Source organism: Lissotriton helveticus, chromosome 1_1 (assembly GCF_964261635.1).
Source record: "Lissotriton helveticus chromosome 1_1, aLisHel1.1, whole genome shotgun sequence".
Taxonomy (NCBI): Eukaryota; Metazoa; Chordata; class Amphibia; order Caudata; family Salamandridae; genus Lissotriton; species Lissotriton helveticus.
In genome coordinates, this window is record NC_136057.1 from 1,701,227,409 (window position 1) to 1,701,248,126 (window position 20,718).

Consider the following 20,718-nt stretch of genomic DNA (forward strand, 5'->3'; position numbering starts at 1 on the left):
GTTGGAGAGCTCTTTCACGATGTTGAAGAGTTCCTTGCAGTTGTGTGCGTTGTTGTCCAGTCGGTCCTTGAATGCGGTTTTCTTGGTGGCGCGGATCAGTTGGTGGTGCTTCCGGGTGGCAAGCTTGAGGGTGGTCATGTTGTCCGGTGTTGGTTCCCTTCTCCAGACTTTCTCGAGGGCTCGGCAGTTCTTCTTGGACCTCTTGAGTTCGTCGGTGAACCATGGGGCTTTCTTGCTGCGGGGTCTGCTGGGCGGGGTCCTCAGAGGGGCGAGTTCGTCCGCGCAGTTGCTGATCCACTTCGTGAGGTTGTCGGCGGCCTGGCTGGAGTTCGCTGAGCTGGCGGGAGGGTGCTGACTCAGGGAAGCGGCGAGCTGGTCGGCTGTGATCTTGTTCCAGCTTCTTCGGGCAACCTGTTGCTGGTGGTGGTGGGTCGTCGTTCTTCTGAAGGTGAAGTGGACGCAGCTGTGGTCCGTCCAGTGGAGTCCTGTGGCGTGGCTGAAGGCGATGTCTTTGCTGGATGAGAAGACGGCGTCGAGTGTGTGTCCGGCGAGGTGGGTGGGGGTGGTCACCAGTTGCTTGAGTCCCAGGTTTGCGAGGTTTTCCAGCAGGGTGGTGGTGTTGCGGTCGTCGTTGTTCTCCAGGTGGAAGTTGAGGTCCCCGAGGAGGATGTAGTCGGCTGAGGGGAGGGCGAGCGGGCTGATGAAGTCGGCGATGTCCTCGCTGAATTGTGTGCGTGGTCCCGGGGGTCTGTAGATGAGGGTGCCTCTGAGGGTGGTCTTGGGGTTGACGTGGATCTGGAAGTGCAGGTGTTCGGCGGGTGCGATGGTGTCGTCGGTGTTGGTCGTGATGCGGATGGTGTTCCTGTGAATGATGGCGATGCCTCCTCCTGTCTGGTTGACGCGGTCTCTCCGGATGATCTTGTAGCCGTCCGGGATGGCGATGGCGATGTCGGGTGCTGAGGAGGCGTTCATCCAGGTTTCCGTGAGGAAGGCGACGTCTGGGGCTGTGGTGTCGAGCAGGTTCCAGAGCTCAACGGCGTGTCTATGGACGGAGCGGGTGTTGAGCAGGATGCACTTCAGGTGGCTGCTGCTGGAGTTCGGCTTGGTGGGTGCTGGTGCAGTGCAGGTCCGGGTGCAGGAGAACTTGCAGGCCTGGCAGATGAAGGGTCCGTGGGTGCGTCTCGGGGTGGCTCAGTAGCATCCAGGGGTTCGGCCGGCATTGAGTGCGTTGAGGGTGGCGGCGTCGTACGTCCGGCGGGTGGGCTGGGGTCTGCGGGGGCCAGGGGTCCTGGCACTGGGCGCGGTCCAGGCGCGGACGGGCGCAGACGGGCTTACCTTTGGCGCACCTTCGGCGCTCAATCGGTGCTCCCGCTACGCGCGTCCGCTGCGCGGTCGCTGAGGGGGCGTCATAAGAGGGGAGCAGGGAGGGCGGGTCCGCTGGGAGGCGGGAAGGGGTTAACCAATCGTGTGGCGGTGGGGCGGGGCCGCAGGCAGGAGGCGCGGGAACGGGACCGGCAGAGCGGGCGGCCCAGCGGCGGCTGGGGCGCTGCTGGCGGCGTCGGCGAAGGAACTCTGTCAGCAGGTAAGCAGGGGCTGCAGTGGCAGGCGTGGAGAGGAGCAGGGGGGCGACCAGGCCAGAGGCGCAGTGGTCGCTCCCTAGAAGCAGGCGAGGTCCCCTTAAGAGGGGAGCAGGGAGGGCGGGTCCGCTGGGAGGCGGGAAGGGGTTAACCAATCGTGTGGCGGGGGGGCGGGGCCGCAGGCAGGAGGCGCGGGAACGGGACCGGCAGAGCGGGCGGCCCAGCGGCGGCTGGGGCGCTGCTGGCGGCGTCGGCGAAGGAACTCTGTCAGCAGGTAAGCAGGGGCTGCAGTGGCAGGCGTGGAGAGGAGCAGGAGGGCGACCAGGCCAGAGGCGCAGTGGTCGCTCCCTAGAAGCAGGCGAGGTCCCCTTAAGAGGGGATCAGGGAGGGCGGGTCCGCTGGGAGGCGGGAAGGGGTTAACCAATCGTGTGGCGGGGGGGCGGGGCCGCAAGCAGGAGGCGCGGGAACGGGACCGGCAGAGCGGGCGGCCCAGCGGCGGCTGGGGCGCTGCTGGTGGCGTCGGCGAAGGAACTCTGTCAGCAGGTAAGCAGGGGCTGCAGTGGCAGGCGTGGAGAGGAGCAGGGGGGCGACCAGGCCAGAGGCGCAGTGGTCGCTCCCTAGAAGCAGGCGAGGTCCCCTTAAGAGGGGAGCAGGGAGGGCGGGTCCGCTGGGAGGCGGGAAGGGGTTAACCAATCGTGTGGCGGGGGGGCGGGGCCGCAGGCAGGAGGCGCGGGAACGGGACCGGCAGAGCGGGCGGCCCAGCGGCGGCTGGGGCGCTGCTGGCGGCGTCGGCGAAGGAACTCTGTCAGCAGGTAAGCAGGGGCTGCAGTGGCAGGCGTGGAGAGGAGCAGGGGGGCGACCAGGCCAGAGGCGCAGTGGTCGCTCCCTAGAAGCAGGCGAGGTCCCCTTAAGAGGGGAGCAGGGAGGGCGGGTCCACTGGGAGGCGGGAAGGGGTTAACCAATCGTGTGGCGGGGGGGTGGGGCCGCAGGCAGGAGGCGCGGGAACGGGACCGGCAGAGCGGGTGGCCCAGCGGCGGCTGGGGCGCTGCTGGCGGCGTCGGCGAAGGAACTCTGTCAGCAGGTAAGCAGGGGCTGCAGTGGCAGGCGTGGAGAGGAGCAGGGGGGCGACCAGGCCAGAGGCATGGGCGTGTCTTTCTGGCCGCGATGACAGTGTATTAAGTGCCTATGTGGATAAGGCGGGCTCTTGGCGGAGAGCCGGAGGGTGTGTTCGCCGGTAGATGCTAAAGGGGTGACTAGAGTGCCGTTTAGGTGAGGCACTATGCGGGGTAATAAACGTGATGGATACCGGGTTACCGGGTGGCAGTGGTGAGCTAGGTAGACGCTAGAAGGGTGACTAGAGTGCCGTTTAGGTGAGGCACTATGCGGGGTAATTAACGCGACGGATACCGGGTTACCGGGTGGCAGTGGTGAGCTAATAGCGCGGAGCAGTGCTAACCTTCTCTCCGAGGAAATTTGATCCATCGGCATCTGTTGCGGAGCCTCGTAGATGGTCAGTTACACCGAAGGGCAGAGGTGACCTGATTAGGTGATTCGAGGATACTCGAGGGGTATCTAGCTTTTTTGGAGAAGAAAAACAAGGAGTGGAGTTTACCTGAGAATGTACACAGAGAGCCTGTGAGGCTTCTGCGAAGACAAGGTGGCACGGCAGGACGTCTATGGAGCGTTCCTGTCCCAACGCGAATGACCTGCGGGGAGGGAAAAGCTTTAATAGCGGGTGGCCATTATGCTGGAAGCCATGAAAAACCAGCGGGCGAGGTGGTTTACCTATAAACAGTGGCGGAGTGCCCCGTGCAAAATAGGAGAATACAAGCCTGAACGGCTGGCGGCACGGCTCGGCTGCTAATTGAGGCAGTCCGGGTGCTAGTTGATCCTGTAAGGGATAAAAACAGGGATCAGGGCCACTGTAAACCCTCGGGAGGATTTATCAGGGCCGACAGAAGTGGTCAGGGGCAATCTTACCTCAATGGGAAGTCGGAGTCGGGCTGCGCAGCGTCCCGTCCGATGTAACAGGATCACTGGTTGTGAGTGGCTCTGTGGAGGGCAGCATATACGGCGTGCATTGTGAATTATGGTGAAAACAAACGGAGGACTACCACCGGATGTCAGTCGATCGCCAGAAATATGGGCGCCATATTGGAATGGTTAGAAGGTGAAAAACAAACGGCGAACATATTGGAGTGGGTGAAAAGGTGCTCAAAGTGACATTTAAACATCAGTCACAACACTTGTCCAAAAACAATACAATCGAGGAATCAGAATACAGATTAAGGTCCAGGGAGGACCAAAAATTATCAGTGTCTTTTTCACTGCAGGTGCTAGAAGCAGGGTTTAATACATGGTTTTACAAGAGATTGGTCCAATCCTCTGATCTGTTTAGCCCATCCTGTATGGAGTTGAATTGGATGATGGATTTAAGTTCTTTTTTGTTCAGTAATTGACCCATATTTCCGCCTCTTGGAGGTAGTTTCAGTACTTTCAAAACTGTCCACTTTAGGTCATCTTCAGAGTGTTTACATAATGAATAGTGGTCAACCAGTGGGGCATCGAATGCGACTCCTATGTTGTCCAATTCGGGTCTTGATCTTTTGGGTTGTTTGCCCTATGTATACTTTCAGACTGGGGCATTGGATCAGATATATAACATTCGATGTGTTACAATTTGAAAATGCATGACTGTAAACAGTAATGTTGTTGAATGTGAAACTTTTTCCTTCTATTGTCAAATCACAGTTGTTACAGCCCCCACACTTCGCATGACCAACAATGGGGGACAGACCCCATACAGTATCAAGAGTAGAGGCAGAAGGAATGCATGGCAGGGCCGACCTCACAAGGTGGTCTTTTAGATTTTTGCTCTTTTTGAAAGCAAAAAGAGGTTTGTCAATGTTTAGGACACCTGAGTTAATGATGGGCCATTGTTGCAATATAGTTTTCCTCAATTTGTGTGAAATGGGTGAAAAAGTGGTCACGCATGCTATGCGTTTCAATTCCTTTTGAGGTTTGGGGGAGAGCAAAACATCTCTGGGACAGTACCATGCTCTCTTGGAGGCAGTTTTTATGATTTTTCTAGGATAGCCACGTTCTTTAAGTTTAGATGCCAGAACTGCTGCTTCCATGAAATAATCATGCTTGCACGAGCAATTTCGCCTAATCCTTAGAAATTGGGAATACGGCAAAGAATCCCTTAAGGCCCTGGGATGATTGCTACTGTAGGCTAGAAGTGTGTTTTTCTCAGTGGGTTTACGGTAAAGACGTGTGAGGAGTTGCCCTTCACTGTGAAAAATAGTGAGATCTAAGAATGCAATGGAATCGTTGTTGGTGGTGATGGTGAATTACAGCCCTAGGCAGTTGTTGTTCATCCAATGGAGGAATTGGCGCAGGCAATCGACATCTTGTTTCCAAATAATGACAATGTCGTCAATATACCTGCGCCAGAAACCTATACCTGTGAAGAAAGGGTTAGATGGAGTAAGGATGACATTGGTCTCTAACTGGTCCATGAAAAGCACGGCCAAATTTGGGGCAAAAATAGCGCCCATGGATGTGCCTTTGATTTGTTCAAAGAAGTTATTGTTGAACATGAAGAAGTTCTTTGTTAGGCAAACTTCAAGAAGTTGCAGAATGAATGTACTTGGAACTGGGTGTGGACGAGGACGTGATTCTAGAATTCTTTGAATTACTAATAGTGCTGATGTCTGGGGTATGTTTGTGTAGAGAGACTCTACATCCATGGTGACTAGAGTCTCTGCTGTGGGATCAAAAGGATGGTATTCAATCATGTTTATCATGTTCATGGAGTCTCTAACATAGCATTGGGTTTCTGGGACAAATTCCTTAATAAAGTAGTCGACGTATGAGCCAAGTGGTTCAATAATTGACCCACACGCTGAGACTATTGTTCTTCCTGGTGGATTGGTTGCGTCTTTGTGCACTTTCGGTAGTGTGTATATAACAGGGATTCTAGGGGTCTTCACATTCAGGAAATTTAATTCCTTTTTTTAGAGAAAACCGGCCTCTAATCCTTCTGTGGTGATCTTAAGGATTAGTGCCTGAATCTCTTTAGTGGGGTTATGAGCCAACCGTTTGTAGTGGTCTTTATTATCAAGTTGGCACTGGATCTCTGTAATGTAGGCTGTCTTTTCTTGAAGCACTATTCCACCCCCTTTAGCAGCGCTTTTGATTATTAACACGTCATTAGTTTTTAATTTCCCAATTGCCTGTTTTTCTTTTAATGTGATGTTATATGGGATGAATTTTTTCTTATTCTGAAGATTGGAAAGTTCTTTCAGAATTACTTTCTCGAAGGTTAAAACTTCTGTTGGAATCATCCCAGCTGAAGGCAGGAAGGTCGAGGGTGGGCGAAAGGGAGTGTTGGTATATTTGTCAGGTGTAGGGTGCAGCTGAAAAAAAGCCTGGAGGCGTATGCGCCTAAAACATCTCATGAGCTCTGTCTGTAGTTCCATGAAGTTTGGTGGAACGGTAGGGACAAAAGAGAGACCCTTTTTGAGCAATGAAAGCTCGTCTTCTGCCAATATGTGGGTTGATAGATTAAAGATCGGGATTGTATCGAGGTTATGCTGGGTGCGAGGGCCAGGAACTACCACTGGTAGTAATTGTTGCGGGTCTTCCGCTCTCCAGGTGGATTGTACCATCTTTGGGTTTTCTTTACTCTGCCGCGTTGTGGTGGATCTTGAGCACCTCTGGCTAAAAACGTATTCTGATGTGCTCCCCCTCTTCTAGCTACACTGCTGCCTTCACCTGGGTCTGAACTATCAGATGAGTCGGCAGACGTATCAGAAAAACCTACAAGGTTTTGACGTTTATTATAGCGGCCCCAAGGGCGACTATTTTGGTATCGTGGGTAAGATTTATTTGTGTAGAAGTCTTTCTGCAGATACGGATAGGTATTCTCTATATTGTAAGAATTGACGTCCTTCTTATTTTTGTTTGTTTTCTTGTTTTGTTCTATTCTGTGGAAATCTGCGACAGTTTTGTCAATCTGTTCCAACAGTTTTTTGGCATCGGTTGTGGGATCAGAATCAGATATTTGTTTTAGAATATCAGCGATCTCTACTTCTAGGGATTTCAAAGTTTCCCTACTTGATAATAAAGACCACTACAAACGGTTGGCTCATAACCCCACTTAAGAGATTCAGGCACTAATCCTTAAAATCACCACAGAAGGATTAGAGGCCGGTTTTCTCTCAAAAAAGGAATTCAATTTCCTGAATGTGAAGACCCCTAGAATCCCTGTTATATACACACTACCGAAAGTGCACAAAGACGCAACCAATCCACCAGGGAGACCAATAGTCTCAGCGTGTGGGTCAATTCTTGAACCACTTGGCTTATACGTCGACTACTTTATTAAGGAATTTGTCCCAGAAACCCAATGCTATGTTAGAGACTCCATGAACATGATTAACATGATTGAATGCCATCCTTTTGATCCCACAGCAGAGACTCTAGTCACCATGGATGTAGAGTCTCTCTACACAAACATACCCCAGACATCAGCACTATTAGTAATTCAAAGAATTCTAGAATCACGTCCTCGTCCACACCCAGTTCCAAGTACATTCATTCTGCAACTTCTTGAAGTTTGCCTGACAAAGAACTTCTTCATGTTCAACAATAACATATTTGAACAAATCAAAGGCACATCCATGGGCGCTATTTTTGCCCCAAATTTGGCCGTGCTTTTCATGGACCAGTTAGAGACCAATGTCATCCTTACTCCATCTAACCCTTTCTTCACAGGTATAGGTTTCTGGCGAAGGTATATTGAGGACATTTTCATTATTTTGAAACAAGATGTCGATTGCCTGCGCCAATTCCTCCATTGGATGAACAACAACTGCCTAGGGCTGTCATTCACCATCACCACCAGCAACGATTCCATTGCATTCTTAGATCTCACTATTTTTCACAGTGAAGGGCACTTCCTCACACGTCTTTACCGTAAACCCACTGAGAAAAACACACTTCTGGCCTACAGTAGCAATCATCCCAGGGCCTTAAGGGATTCTTTGCCGTATTCCCAATTTCTAAGGATTAGGCGAAATTGCTCGTGCAAGCATGATTATTTCATGGAAGCAGCAGTTCTGGCATCTAAACTTAAAGAACGTGGCTATCCTAGAAAAATCGTAAAAACTGCCTCCAAGAGAGCATGGTACTGTTCCAGAGATGTTTTGCTCTCCCCCAAACCTCAAAAGGAATTGAAACGCATAGCATGCGTGACCACTTTTTCACCCATTTCACACAAATTGAGGAAAACTATATTGCAACAATGGTCCATCATTAACTCAGGTGTCCTAAACATTGACAAACCTCTTTTTGCTTTCAAAAAGAGCAAAAATCTAAAAGACCACCTTGTGAGGTCGGCCCTGCCATGCATTCCTTCTGCCTCTACTCTTGATACTGTATGGGGTCTGTCCCCCATTGTTGGTCATGAGAAGTGTGGGGGCTGTAACAACTGTGATTTGACAATAGAAGGAAAAAGTTTCACATTCAACAACATTACTGTTTACAGCCATGCATTTTCAAATTGTAACACATCGAACGTTATATATCTGATCCAAGGCCCCTGTCTGAAAGTATACATAGGGCAAACAACCCAAAAGATCAAGACCCGAATTGGACAACATAGGAGTCGCATTCGATGCGGCACCATGAACGCCCCACTGGTTGACCACTATTCATTATGTAAACACTCTGAAGCCGACCTAAAGTGGACAGTTTTGAAAGTACTGAAACTACCTCCAAGAGGCGGAAATATGGGTCAATTACTGAACAAAACAGAACTTAAATCCATCATCCAATTCAACTCCATACAGGATGGACTAAACAGATCAGAGGATTGGACCAATCTCTTGTATAACCATATATTAAACCCTGCTTCTAGCACCTGCAGTGAAAAAGACACTGATAATTTTTGGTCCTCCCTGGACCTTAACCTGTATTCTGATTCCTCGATTGTATTGTTTTTGGACAAGTGTTGTGACTGATGTTTAAATGTCACTTTGAGCACCTTTTCACCCACTCCAATATGTCCGCCGTTTGGTTTTCACCTTCTAATCATTCCAATATGGCGCCCATATTTCTGGCGATCGACTGACATCCGGTGGTAGTCCTCCGTTTGTTTTCACCATAATTCACAATGCACGCCGTATATGCTGCCCTCCACAGAGCCACTCACAACCAGCGATCCTGTTACATCGGACGGGACGCTGCGCAGCCCAACTCCGACTTCCCATTGAGGTAAGATTGCCCCTGCCCACTTCTGTTGGCCCTGATAAATCCTCCCGAGGGTTTACAGTGGCCCTGATCCCTGTTTTTATCCCTTACAGGATCAACTAGCACCCGGACTGCCTCAATTAGCAGCCGAGCCGTGCCGGCAGCCGTTCAGGCTTGTATTCTCCTATTTTGCACGGGGCACTCTGCCACTGTTTATAGGTAAACCACCACGCCCGCTGGTTTTTCATGGCTTCCAGCATAATGGCCACCCACTATTAAAGCTTTTCCCTCCCCGCAGGTCATTCGCGTTGGGACAGGAACGCTCCATAGACGACCTACCGTGCCACCTTGTCTTCGCAGAAGCCTCACAGGCTCTCTATGTACATTCTCAGGTAAACTCCACTCCTTGTTTTACTTCTCCAAATAAGCTAGATACCCCTCGAGTATCCTCGAATCACCTAATCAGGTCACCTCTGCCCTTAGGTGTAACTGACCATCTACGAGGCTCCGCAACAGATGCCGATGGATCAAATTTCCTCGGAGAGAAGGTTAGCACTGCTCCGCGCTATTAGCTCACCACTGCCACCCGGTAACCCGGTATCCGTCGCGTTAATTACCCCGCATAGTGCCTCACCTAAACGGCACTCTAGTCACCCTTCTAGCGTCCACCTAGCTCACCACTGCTACCCAGTAACCCGGTATCCGTCGCGTTTATTACCCCGCATAGTGCCTCACCTAAACGGCACTCTAGTCACCCCTCTAGCATCTACCGGCGATCACACCATCCTGCACTCCGCCAAGAGCCCGCCTTATCCACATAGGCACTTAATACACTGTCAATGCGGCCAGAAAAACACGCCCATGCCTCTTCTAGCAGTCACTCCACGGACGGCCCAGCCGAGTTGTACAGAAAACACGACGTCTTACACCAGTCACCACGACTGCACCTTGCACCTTTGTGTATTGTTTTTGCAATTTTCCACTGGACACGGTGGTTTCTTAGCACCATGTCACAGATTTTTAAATCACTGTAAAGGGCTTGACATGCTTATTTTAAACGTGAATTACTCCTGAGATATAATTGTCTTTTTCCCCCCTTTTTCCTGTTTATTCTCACAGGCCTCTTCTAAAACACTCAGGCAATAGTAACTAATGTAGTCCTGAAGATGATCCCAGTTTATTATTGGAGATAGGGATCGAAACGTCACGTCGACTGTTTTAACAGTACTGCATTTTTTCCCTTGTGCATTATTTGTTGCAGTTACTGTTAGGTTTAGCTTACACAAGATTTGAATTGTTTTGTAAGCTACCTTTCGCTCCACTCTGTTTGCCTGTCATTCTCCCCTTGTATTGTTTTCACCCCTTTCTGACTCGGTACAGGCTTGTGCCCAGTTTTTGATCTGTGTTGTGTCTTACTTATATGTTGATCTTGACTTTATCCCGAAAATAATAAATTCCTCTGTCCGGCTGAACACTGGATTAAAAAGACATAGTTCTTATCTAAGTCTATGTTTATTGTTCTTAACTTTATCTGTATGAGTTCAGGACCTTTGTTTTCTTGAATAATCCTGTAAATCTCTGTCATTGCTGCATAGTCTCCTGAGGCGTAACATTTCCCCATATGGGATACTTATTATCAAATGAGCAGGATGAGTACTACCTGCATGTAAAGTAGTATTGCCGGCTGTACTTTTACGGCATAACCTACTCTCCAATTTGTTCCCGCTGGCATACACCTCAGTATCAAGAAAGGGGACTTGTTCCTGACTCATGGTGACAGTGAACTTGATATTGTGTTGATTTTCATTTAATTTATATACAAATTTCACTGCCTCCTCTTGACTGCCCCTCCAAACCACAAACAGGTCATCTATGAACCGGTACCAAGCAATTACATTGTTAGTCATTTCATGCTTGAAGCAAGCTCAGAGGACCAGTTCTTCCCAAGCTCCCATGTGCAAACATGCGAAGCTTGGAGAAAAACTGGCCCCCATTGCTACCCCCTGTAGCTGTCTATAAAGCAGGTTATTAAACATGAAAACATTGTGTTCCAAGCAAAACATGAGCATTTTGATTAGCATCTGATTGTGCTGGTCAAACCTAGCATCCCTTCGTTCAAGATAGTATTTCACTGCCACTATACCATCATGATGACGGATGCTGGTATACAGGGCAGTAACATCCAATCACCAGCCTGCCACTGGATGTCCTTCAATTTGAACAAGAAATCCCCTGTATCTTGGATATATGAATCTAGGGATTTGACATGGCTTTGTAAAAAGTGATCAATGTACACAGATGTTCTTTCAAGGTGACCCCCTCTGGCAGTGATTATAGGTCTACCTGGGGGGTTAATTCAATCCTTATGAACTTTTGGTATAAAGTAAATTGATGGGGTTACAGGGTAATCAGTTTTTAAAAACTTATATTCAGAATCAGAAATCAGTATCATTGTCCTCCATCTAGACAGAAGTAAATGAAACTCGTTCTGCATGCCCTTAATCATACCAACATTCACTCTTTCATAATGATCACGATTATTCAATTGTGTATAAGCCTCTTTATCATACTGTGCCCTTGTTTGTAGTACAACATTGCCCCCTTTTATCACTGGGGCGCCCAATGATATTCTTGTCCTTGTTAAGCTTGGACACCAGCAATTCGTAATCCACTGTCAATTGATTATGTTTGTAATGACCCTTGCATGTTTTTCTATGTAGGTCCTTCAGTTCCATGGTCAAGTTCTCGTGAAATACGTCTATATATATATATATATATGTATATTACCAGGTGGTCACCAGTAGGTAGATATAGTTAGGACCTATTTTCCATAGGAAATCTGCAACATTCTATTTGGAATAACTTTGGCGCCGGTTGACGAATCTTCGCGAAATTGTCAAAACTAATTCTCAGCTCCGGTCCGCTCCTAACCTGAAAGTTCCTGGGTGATTCGTCAAGCGGGGGCCTAGAAAAAAGGGAGGTCCCAAAACGTGTTTTCCCCATGCAATTTTCCAAAGGACTTTTTGACACAGCTACAGCCCGAACTGCTGAACGGAATTACACCAAATTTGGCAAAGAGGTAGTCCTCAGTTCAGACTCATGCCTTTTGCTTAAATGGTGTAAATCCGTTCAGTAGTTCCTGAGAAAATTACATTTAAAAGTATTTATCTACCTATGGCCGCGCAGGATCAGCGTATACTAAGTGCACCCTGCTGTGCACAAGCTGTATTCTAATTGGCTGTCAACACTCCATATCAGGACGTGTTGGCAGCCATCTTGTGCCTCGGTAGAACCGAGGCACAAGAAATCAGAAAAAGAAACGTGGAAAACACACAAAGGGGGCATGGTAGACACACCTTGACCCCCTAGGCCTGCTCAGGGGGTCCCGCAAGGAACCCCAAGGCCCAAAAAATGTTTGTTCTTTTTAAATCGCGGGATGCGCGTAGGATCCGCACATCCTGCAGGTGAAAAAAACCAAAGCGCGGGCTTGATTTATAATTAGCCCCGTGGGGGCCAAGTCCCGGGGCATTATTTTATAGTTATGGGGGGCCAAGAGGGGCCCCCCAGCCCCGGAGACCACCACCCCAAGCGCTTTTGTGAAATATGTGGGGGGTCTCTTAGTCCCCCCAGCCCCGAGGACCGCCACCCCCGGGGCTTTAGAAAAAATGGGTGGGGGCGGGTTCAAAGCCCCCCCAAGCCCCAGGCTTAACATTTAGGGGTCGATTCCGATTCGGGAAAAACCGCTCCGAATAGCCGTTCGGAGTGTTTTTCCCATACGAATCGTACCCTGTAACGTCCCCCGTACGTACGACGAAGTACGATTCGTACCAGGAGCCGTACTCCGTACGAGTCGTACAAGACACCGTACGACTCTAATCTCCGTATGATTCTCCCTTGGAACCCGCTGTACGCGACATCTGTACGGTTCGCGGCTGGTTTTTACGACCCAGCAAGTACGATACGTGTCGGGTACGCACCGTACGACCCTTTTTCTACGGGAGCTGAAAACAGCCGTAAAAGCAGAGTTTGCGCCGAAACAGGTACGGAACGGCCCCCCCGGGTACGGTGCGTACCCCCCATGATCAAAGGGGTACGCACCGTACCCCTGCGATCATGGGGTGTACGAGCCGTACCCCCATTGTACGATCGGTGTACGAGCCGTACCCCCATTGTATGATCGGTGTACGAGCCGTACCCCCATAGTATGATCGGTGTACGAGCCGTACCCCCATTGTACGATCGGTGTACGAGCCGAACCCCCATTGTACGATGGGTGTACGAGCCGTACCCCCATTGTATGATCGGTGTGCGAGCCGTACCCCCATTGTACGATCGGTGTACGAGCCGTACCCCCATTGTACGATGGGTGTACGAGTCGTACCCCCATTGTATGATCGGTATCCGAGCCGTACCCCCATTGTACGATCGGTATACGAGCCGTGCCCCCATTGTACGATGGGTGTACGAGCCGTACCCCATGTACGATGGGTGTACGAGCCGTACCCCCATTGTACGATCGGTGTACGAGCCGTATCCCCATTGTACGATGGGTGTACGAGCCGTACCCTATGTACGATGGGTGTACGAGCTGGTGTACGAGCCGTACCCTCATTGTACGATGGGTGTACGAGCCATACCCCCATTGTACGATGGGGATACGGCTCGTACACCCATCGTACAATGGGGGTACAGCTCGTACACCCATCGTACAATGGGGGTTCAGCTCGTACACCCATCGTACAATGGGGGTACGGCTCGTACACCGATCGTACAATGGGGGTACGGCTCATACACCGATCATACAATGGGGGTACGGCTCGTACACCGATCGTACAATGGGGGTACGGCTAGTACACCGATCATACAATGGGGTACGGCTCGTACACCGATCGTACAATGGGGGTACGGCTCGTACACCCCATGATCGCAGGGGTACGGTGCGTACCCCTGCGATTATGGGGGGTACAGACCGTACGGTATGTATGTGTTTGTGTGCTTTTCCGTACGACTCGCCCTTGACCTGACGTGGACCGTACGAATCGCGTCCTCATACCCCGGTCCGGATCGTACTCGTCGGGTCGTACGGCATGTGTACGAGTCGTACGGTTCACGGTTTCAGCCTTGCAATACCTACGGATCGCGACGATTCGGACGGATTCACGGAATACGGATCGTACTTCGTGACTCGGATGGACGGGTACGATTCGTATGGAGAGGGCTCCGGATACAAATCCTAAGGACGTTTTTTCCCCGAATGGGAATCGACCCCTAATTGTGTAGCGGGGGGCTCATGGCCCCCCGCTGCCCCAGGGACCGCCACCCCTGGGGCTTTTTAAAAAAAAATGCCCCTGTGTGGGGGGGGCTTAAGCCCCTCACATGCCCTGGGGACCGCCATCTCCCCGGGGCTCTAATATTCAAAATAGGGGGACCGTGATGAACCCTCCAGCCCAGGGGACCACCGCCCCCCGGGGCTTTAGAAATGGTGGGGGGGGGCCACGCGGCCCCCCTCCTGGAGCCCTCTTTCAATACTGAGGGTCCCTGAAGGCCAAATTGCCCAACAGGTGTCTCCATTATGCGCCAGGGAGCTGCGTTGCTGACAGGTGTTCAGAGGCCATGCCCCTTTTTACACCTCTCTGCAACGCAGCTCTGTGGCGCTTACTGGAGGTACCTAGTGGGCTAGTGTGACCCTTGGGACCCTTACGATTGAAGGGGACTTAGGGCCAGATGTAGGTAAGTTCCATTTACCGATTCTAAAATACAGAATTTTACCGATTCGGTATTTTAGAATCGGTAAATGGTATGTAGATAAGTATTCAGTAAAGTTTACCGAATCGGTAATATTCGGTAATTACCGATGTGGTAAATACCGAATCGGTAATTCCCATTCATTCCTATGGGCCTATGGGCCTCCATTAACGGTATTTACCAATTCGTTAATGGGGGAACACATTCAAGGGTGGCAGGGTAGCAGGGTGTCACATTGACACCCTGTTGCACCCCTGAATAGTGCATGGGTGCACATGTGGCACACATACATGCCCTAAGGGCATATATGTCTGCCACATGGCACTTTTGAAAAAGGCACAAATTTGCTTTTTCAAAGGTTTTTGATATTTACCAACAACTTTTATTTGGTAGTACATACCGAATCCTTAACCATGCAATGCAATCATTTGAGTGCTCCCTACATTTCAGATTCGGTAATTTACCAATTCGGTATTTTGAGGAATCGGTAATTTAACGATTCCTTAAATTACCGATTTGGTAAATTACTGAACCTGAAATGTAGCCACCTACATCTCAATAGCCTTGTACCGGTCGGTAACGGCCGAAATTCGGTAATTTCGGCCGTTACCGACCGGTATTGGGCTACCTACATCTGGCCCTTATTCTCTCAATTTAGAACGGTGACAGGGTGCATTTACACAGTGGTGAAGGGAGGGGACGGGGCCTGACATGATGTGTGCAAACACGCCCAGTGACGCATTTTAAGTTGGGGGAAAAATTCTACTTCAAACCTGAGGGACCCTGGGGGCTAAGTAGCCCACAAGGTGCTTCCAGGAAGTGCCACTGCACTGTGTTGCAAAGAGGTGGTGCCCTCCGTGCCCCTTTTTACATCTCTCTGCTACGCAGCTCTGTGGCGCTTACTGGATGTACTACGAATTCCGGTTTACTCACCTGTTATCAGGAGAGACCTCAGTGCTGCATCTTTGAGCCCAGTACTGATCCTGAAAAGTAATTCTAACCATACTTACCAGTAAATTGAATTTCCTTCCATTTCTAAGTGTCTATTTTCGGAAACAAAAAATATTCCTAAAAAATCGCCTGTATGACTTAAACACATTCCTTCCTCTGTTTACAGTAGATGCACCAGTGCTGGATCCAGGATCCACCACTGAGTAAGAAAAAGGGACGATAACACTACTTAGCTGCTAAGTGAATTTCCTGCCATAGGATAACATTGGTTATTCTATGTGAACATTTTTCGAAGTGTCAACTTTTAAAATACAATAATATTCCTTAAAAATCACTACTGTAACCAAAACGCTTTTACTCAACTGTTCACAGGAGATGTCCAAGGACTGAATCTAGGATCCAGTCCTGTGGTTAGAAAAGTAACTAATTGCATTTAACTAGAAATTCACATTTAGCTCAATGTTGCATTGTGTTTGAAATTGTGTTGCCCATTGCAACAACTGTAACTACTGTACTTAAAAGTCTATTGCCTATTTGCAAAGTATTTAAACTGAAGTAATTAATTCTGAGAAAGTATATTTTGTAATGTAATGTATAATGTAATTAAAATGTAATTTAAAAAATAAAATATCTAAAGATAAATAGTTAAATAAATTTAGTAAATCAGTATCAAAAAAATTGTCATTTACAAAACCTTTGCAATTCACTGAATAAAGCATAGGTTTCAGACATGTCATACTTTGGAATTAGCATTTAAAAAACCTTTGAAATTAACTAAAAAAACCATAGGTTTCAGGCCTGATATAATTAGGAAGTAGCATTTAAAAAACCTTTGAAATTCACTGAAAAAAACATAGGTTTCAGGCCTGATATAGTTAGGAATTAGCGTTTAAAAAACCTTAGAAATTCACTGAAAAAACCATAGGTTTTAGGGATGTTATAGTTAGCTGAACATTTCACTCGTACAAAACCATTCAAATTCCTCCAATATAGTTAGTTGTACTAACTATATCTTGCGCGCCCGCAATCCCCTGCTGATGATGTCACATATTACATCATTCATGACATGGTCAGTGACATTACTGATGACATCTCAAATGACAGTGAGTGATGAAAGGTTATACTAGTGTATGATGAGGTGTATCTGATTGCCACGTGGATAATGTAATCAGTGATGTCATCAGTGATGTAATTTGAGATGTCTTCAGTGATGTCACTGACCATGTCATAAATGATGTAATATGTGACTTCATCAGCAGTGGATTGCGGGCGCACAAGATATAGTTAGTACAACTAACTATATCGGAGGAATTTGAATGGTTTTGTGCGAGTGAAATGTCCAGCTAACTATAACACCCCTAAAACCTATGGTTTTTTCAGTGAATTTCTAAGGTTTTTAAATGCTAATTCCTAACTATATCAGGCCTGAAACCTATGTTCTTTTCAGTGAATATATATATATATATATATATATATATATATATATATATATATATATATATACATATATATATATATATATATATATATATATATATATATATATATATATATATATATATATATATATATATATATATATATATATTCATCCAAGGTCTCTCCGCTCGGAGAGGAAGCAGAGGAGCACACGCCACAGGTCAGGAAAACACCTCATTTATTTAAAATTATTTCACACCGGCTCCATTGTCCTAATGCATTTCGGCCGCATCGGCCTTCTTCAGAGGAGAGGGGGGAGCCTTTGACATCTGATGGCCTCCCAGACACACACTGACCCTTATTTGCTCCGTCATTCACTGCCCTCAGGTGGGTGACTCTTCCGGTCTACAATATCGAGCATTCTGGTCCATGTAGTGCGTCCTTGGGCCTTCAATTCTTAACCTTCGGTGGTTGATGTCACCCTTAATTGTTGAAATTTAGTGATGCCTGTGTCCCCGTAGATGCTATTTTCGAGCGTATCTGGGGCCCATTTCAAAGTCTGGTCTCTGGTGGCGCCGCTGCCAGAGCTTGGTTTTCACCGTCTTCTGTTGTTGGTCCCGTTTTTTGGCAGAATCCGGCGCGCTTTGTTGGGGGTGCATCGCTCACCAGCCAGGGCCAAGGCTGTGTTTAATTCATCCAAGGTCTCTCCGCTCGGAGAGGAAGCAGAGGAGCACACGCCACAGGTCAGGAAAACACCTCATTTATTTAAAATTATTTCACACCGGCTCCATTGTCCTAATGCATTTCGGCCGCATCGGCCTTCTTCAGAGGAGAGGGGGGAGCCTTTGACATCTGATGGCCTCCCAGACACACACTGACCCTATATATATATATATATATATATATATATATATATATATATATATATATATATATATATATATATATATATATATATATATATGCGCCAAACAATTCCCACCACTTCCCACCACTTCCGTGTTCCGGCGAAGAACGCGTTTCGGGCTTCAAGAGCCCTTGATCCCATATATATATAGATAGATAGATATATAGATATATAGATAGATAGATAGATAGATAGATAGATAGATAGATAGATAGATAGATAGATAGATAGATAGATAGATAGATAGATAGAAAGATAGATAGAGATAGATATATCAATCAGGGTTTTTAAAGTGCGCCACTCACCCGTGAGGGTCTCGAGGCACTGGGGGGGGGGGTGCGGGCAGCTCCGTAGGTCATTCGTAAAGCCAGGGCTTGAGGTCCTTTCTGAATTGGTGCAGCGTCGAACTTCGTAGGATGTGGTAGGGGAGTTTGTTTCAGGTCTTGGCCACGAGGTAGGAGAAGGATCTGTCATCCTCTCTGGCCCTGTGGATGCAGGGGACTGTGGCTTCAGCGAGATTGGCAGATGGCAGTGCGGAGGTTTATCTTGGGGGCGTGCAACGAGGATTGGGGTCCTGTGTTATGGAGGGATTTGTAGGCATATGTGAGCAGTTTGAAGTTTATTCTTCTTTTGATGGGGAACCAGTTGAGGTTACGGAGGTGTTGGCTGATGTGGTCATGTCATGGGATGTCGAGGATAAGTCTGGCTGCACCGTTCTGGATGGTCTGGATTTTGAAGAGGAGGTTTTGTTTATTCCGGTGTAAAGGGAGTTTCCGTAGTCTAGTCTGCTGGTGATGAGTGCATGAGTGATGGTCATCCTGGCGTCAGGGTTATCCATTTGTAACTCTTACGAAGTATGCGGAGGGTGTTGAAGCAAGTGGAGGACACAGCGTTGATCTGGCGGTTCATGGTGAGTGAAGAGTTGAGTAAGATGCTGAGGTTGCAAGCGTAGTGCGTTGGGGTAGGTGGGTTTCTGATTGTGGGGGGCTACTATCTGTTGAACCATGCGGAGGGCGTGGAGCCAAGGATGAGGACTTCTGTTTTCTCTTAGTTGAGCTTCAGGCAGCTGCTGCTCATCCAGGTTGCAACGTCTTTCATCCCTTCGTGGAAACTGCACCTGGTGATGTCGGGTTCCTTAGTGAGGTAGAGGATGAGCTGGGTATCATTGGTGTATGAGACTATGTTAAGTCCGTGTTTTCTGACGCTGGTTGCAAGGGGGCCAAGTAGACGTTGTAGAGCATGGGGCTGAGGAAGGATCCTTCGGGTACTCTGCATCTGATCTCTGTTGGTTCAGAGAGGAAGGGAGGGAGTCTTATTATATATTTATAGTTGACTGACTGATATATATGTATATATATAGTCACTGAAAAAACCATAAGTTTCAGGGACGTTATAGTTAGAAATTAGCCTTTAAAAAAACCTTAGAAATCCACTGAAAAAAACACAGGTTTCAGGGACGTTATACTTAGTTGGACATTTCACTCATACAAAACCAAAGAAATTCGGACATTATAATTAGGTGAACTAATCATAACTCGCACCCCCGCAATGCACTGCTGATGACGTCACATATTTCATAATTCATGACATGGTCAGTAACATCACTGATGATATAACTGATGACATTTCAAATCACTGCACTGATGACATCACTGATGACATCATCGAGTGACTATGTGTTTCTGTAAAGTTTAAATATGCTTTATATATATATATAATATATATGTATATATATGTATATATATATATATATATATATATATATATATATATATATATATATATATATATATATATATATATATATATATATATATATATATGTATATATGTATATATATATATGCCAAGGAGTATTGGAGAATAAGTGGGTGTATCTGAATGGATGATTTAGTAGGTGCGTGACTGACTGTATAGGTGACTGATTAAAGGTGTCTTACTGAATGCATGGGTTAGTGACTAAACTGCGTTAATATCTGTCAGTTGGTGTGTAAGCAGCTGAATGGGTAGGTGAGTAGCTACATGAGTGTCTAAATGGGTTATTGATTGGTTGTCTGAATATCTGTATGAGTGCCTGAGTGTCTGTGTGGGTGTGTGGGGTATGTGTGGCTGTGCATAGATGTGTGAGTGGGTGATTCACTGTGTGTATGGGTTTCAGTACATCTGTGAAGGGCTGAATGGGTGGGTGCATGTGTGTATGGGTGTGTTGGTGAGTGAATGGATGTCTCAGTGGTACATGTGTGACTAACGACCTATGTGAAAGGCAGTATATGTGAGTGTTGGAGTATATAAATGACTATATGTGAGAGTGAGTGATTGTGAGAGTGGCTGCATGGATGAGTGTGTGCTTGTATCAGTGATTGTATAAGAGAGTAAGTATGTGCTAGTATCTGTATGAATAAGTGAGGTGGTGTGTGTATAACTGTATAAGTGAGTAAATGGGAGTGTGACTGTTTATTTGCATGACTGACTAGGTGTGTAAGTAACTCTATGGATGAGTGGCGGTGTGTGAGTGTCTGTATAGGTGTATGAGTGCAAATGATAGTGCTGTATTGATGAGTGACTGCATGTATGAGTGACTGTATGGGTGGATGAGTAGATGTGTGTGTAGACCCAGGAATCAGTAAGTGGGTATATAGTAACTGGTATTGGTGTGTCTATGGTTTCAAAAATGGTAGTCTGTATTATAGAGTAGGTGAATCAAAGGTTATATTAGGGTGTGAGGAGGTGCATCAGATTATCATGTGGATGATGTCATCAGTGATGTCATCAGTGATGTCATTTGAGATGTCATCAGTGATGTCACTGACCATGTCATGAATGATGTAATATGTGACATCATCAGCTGGGGCGCGAGTTATG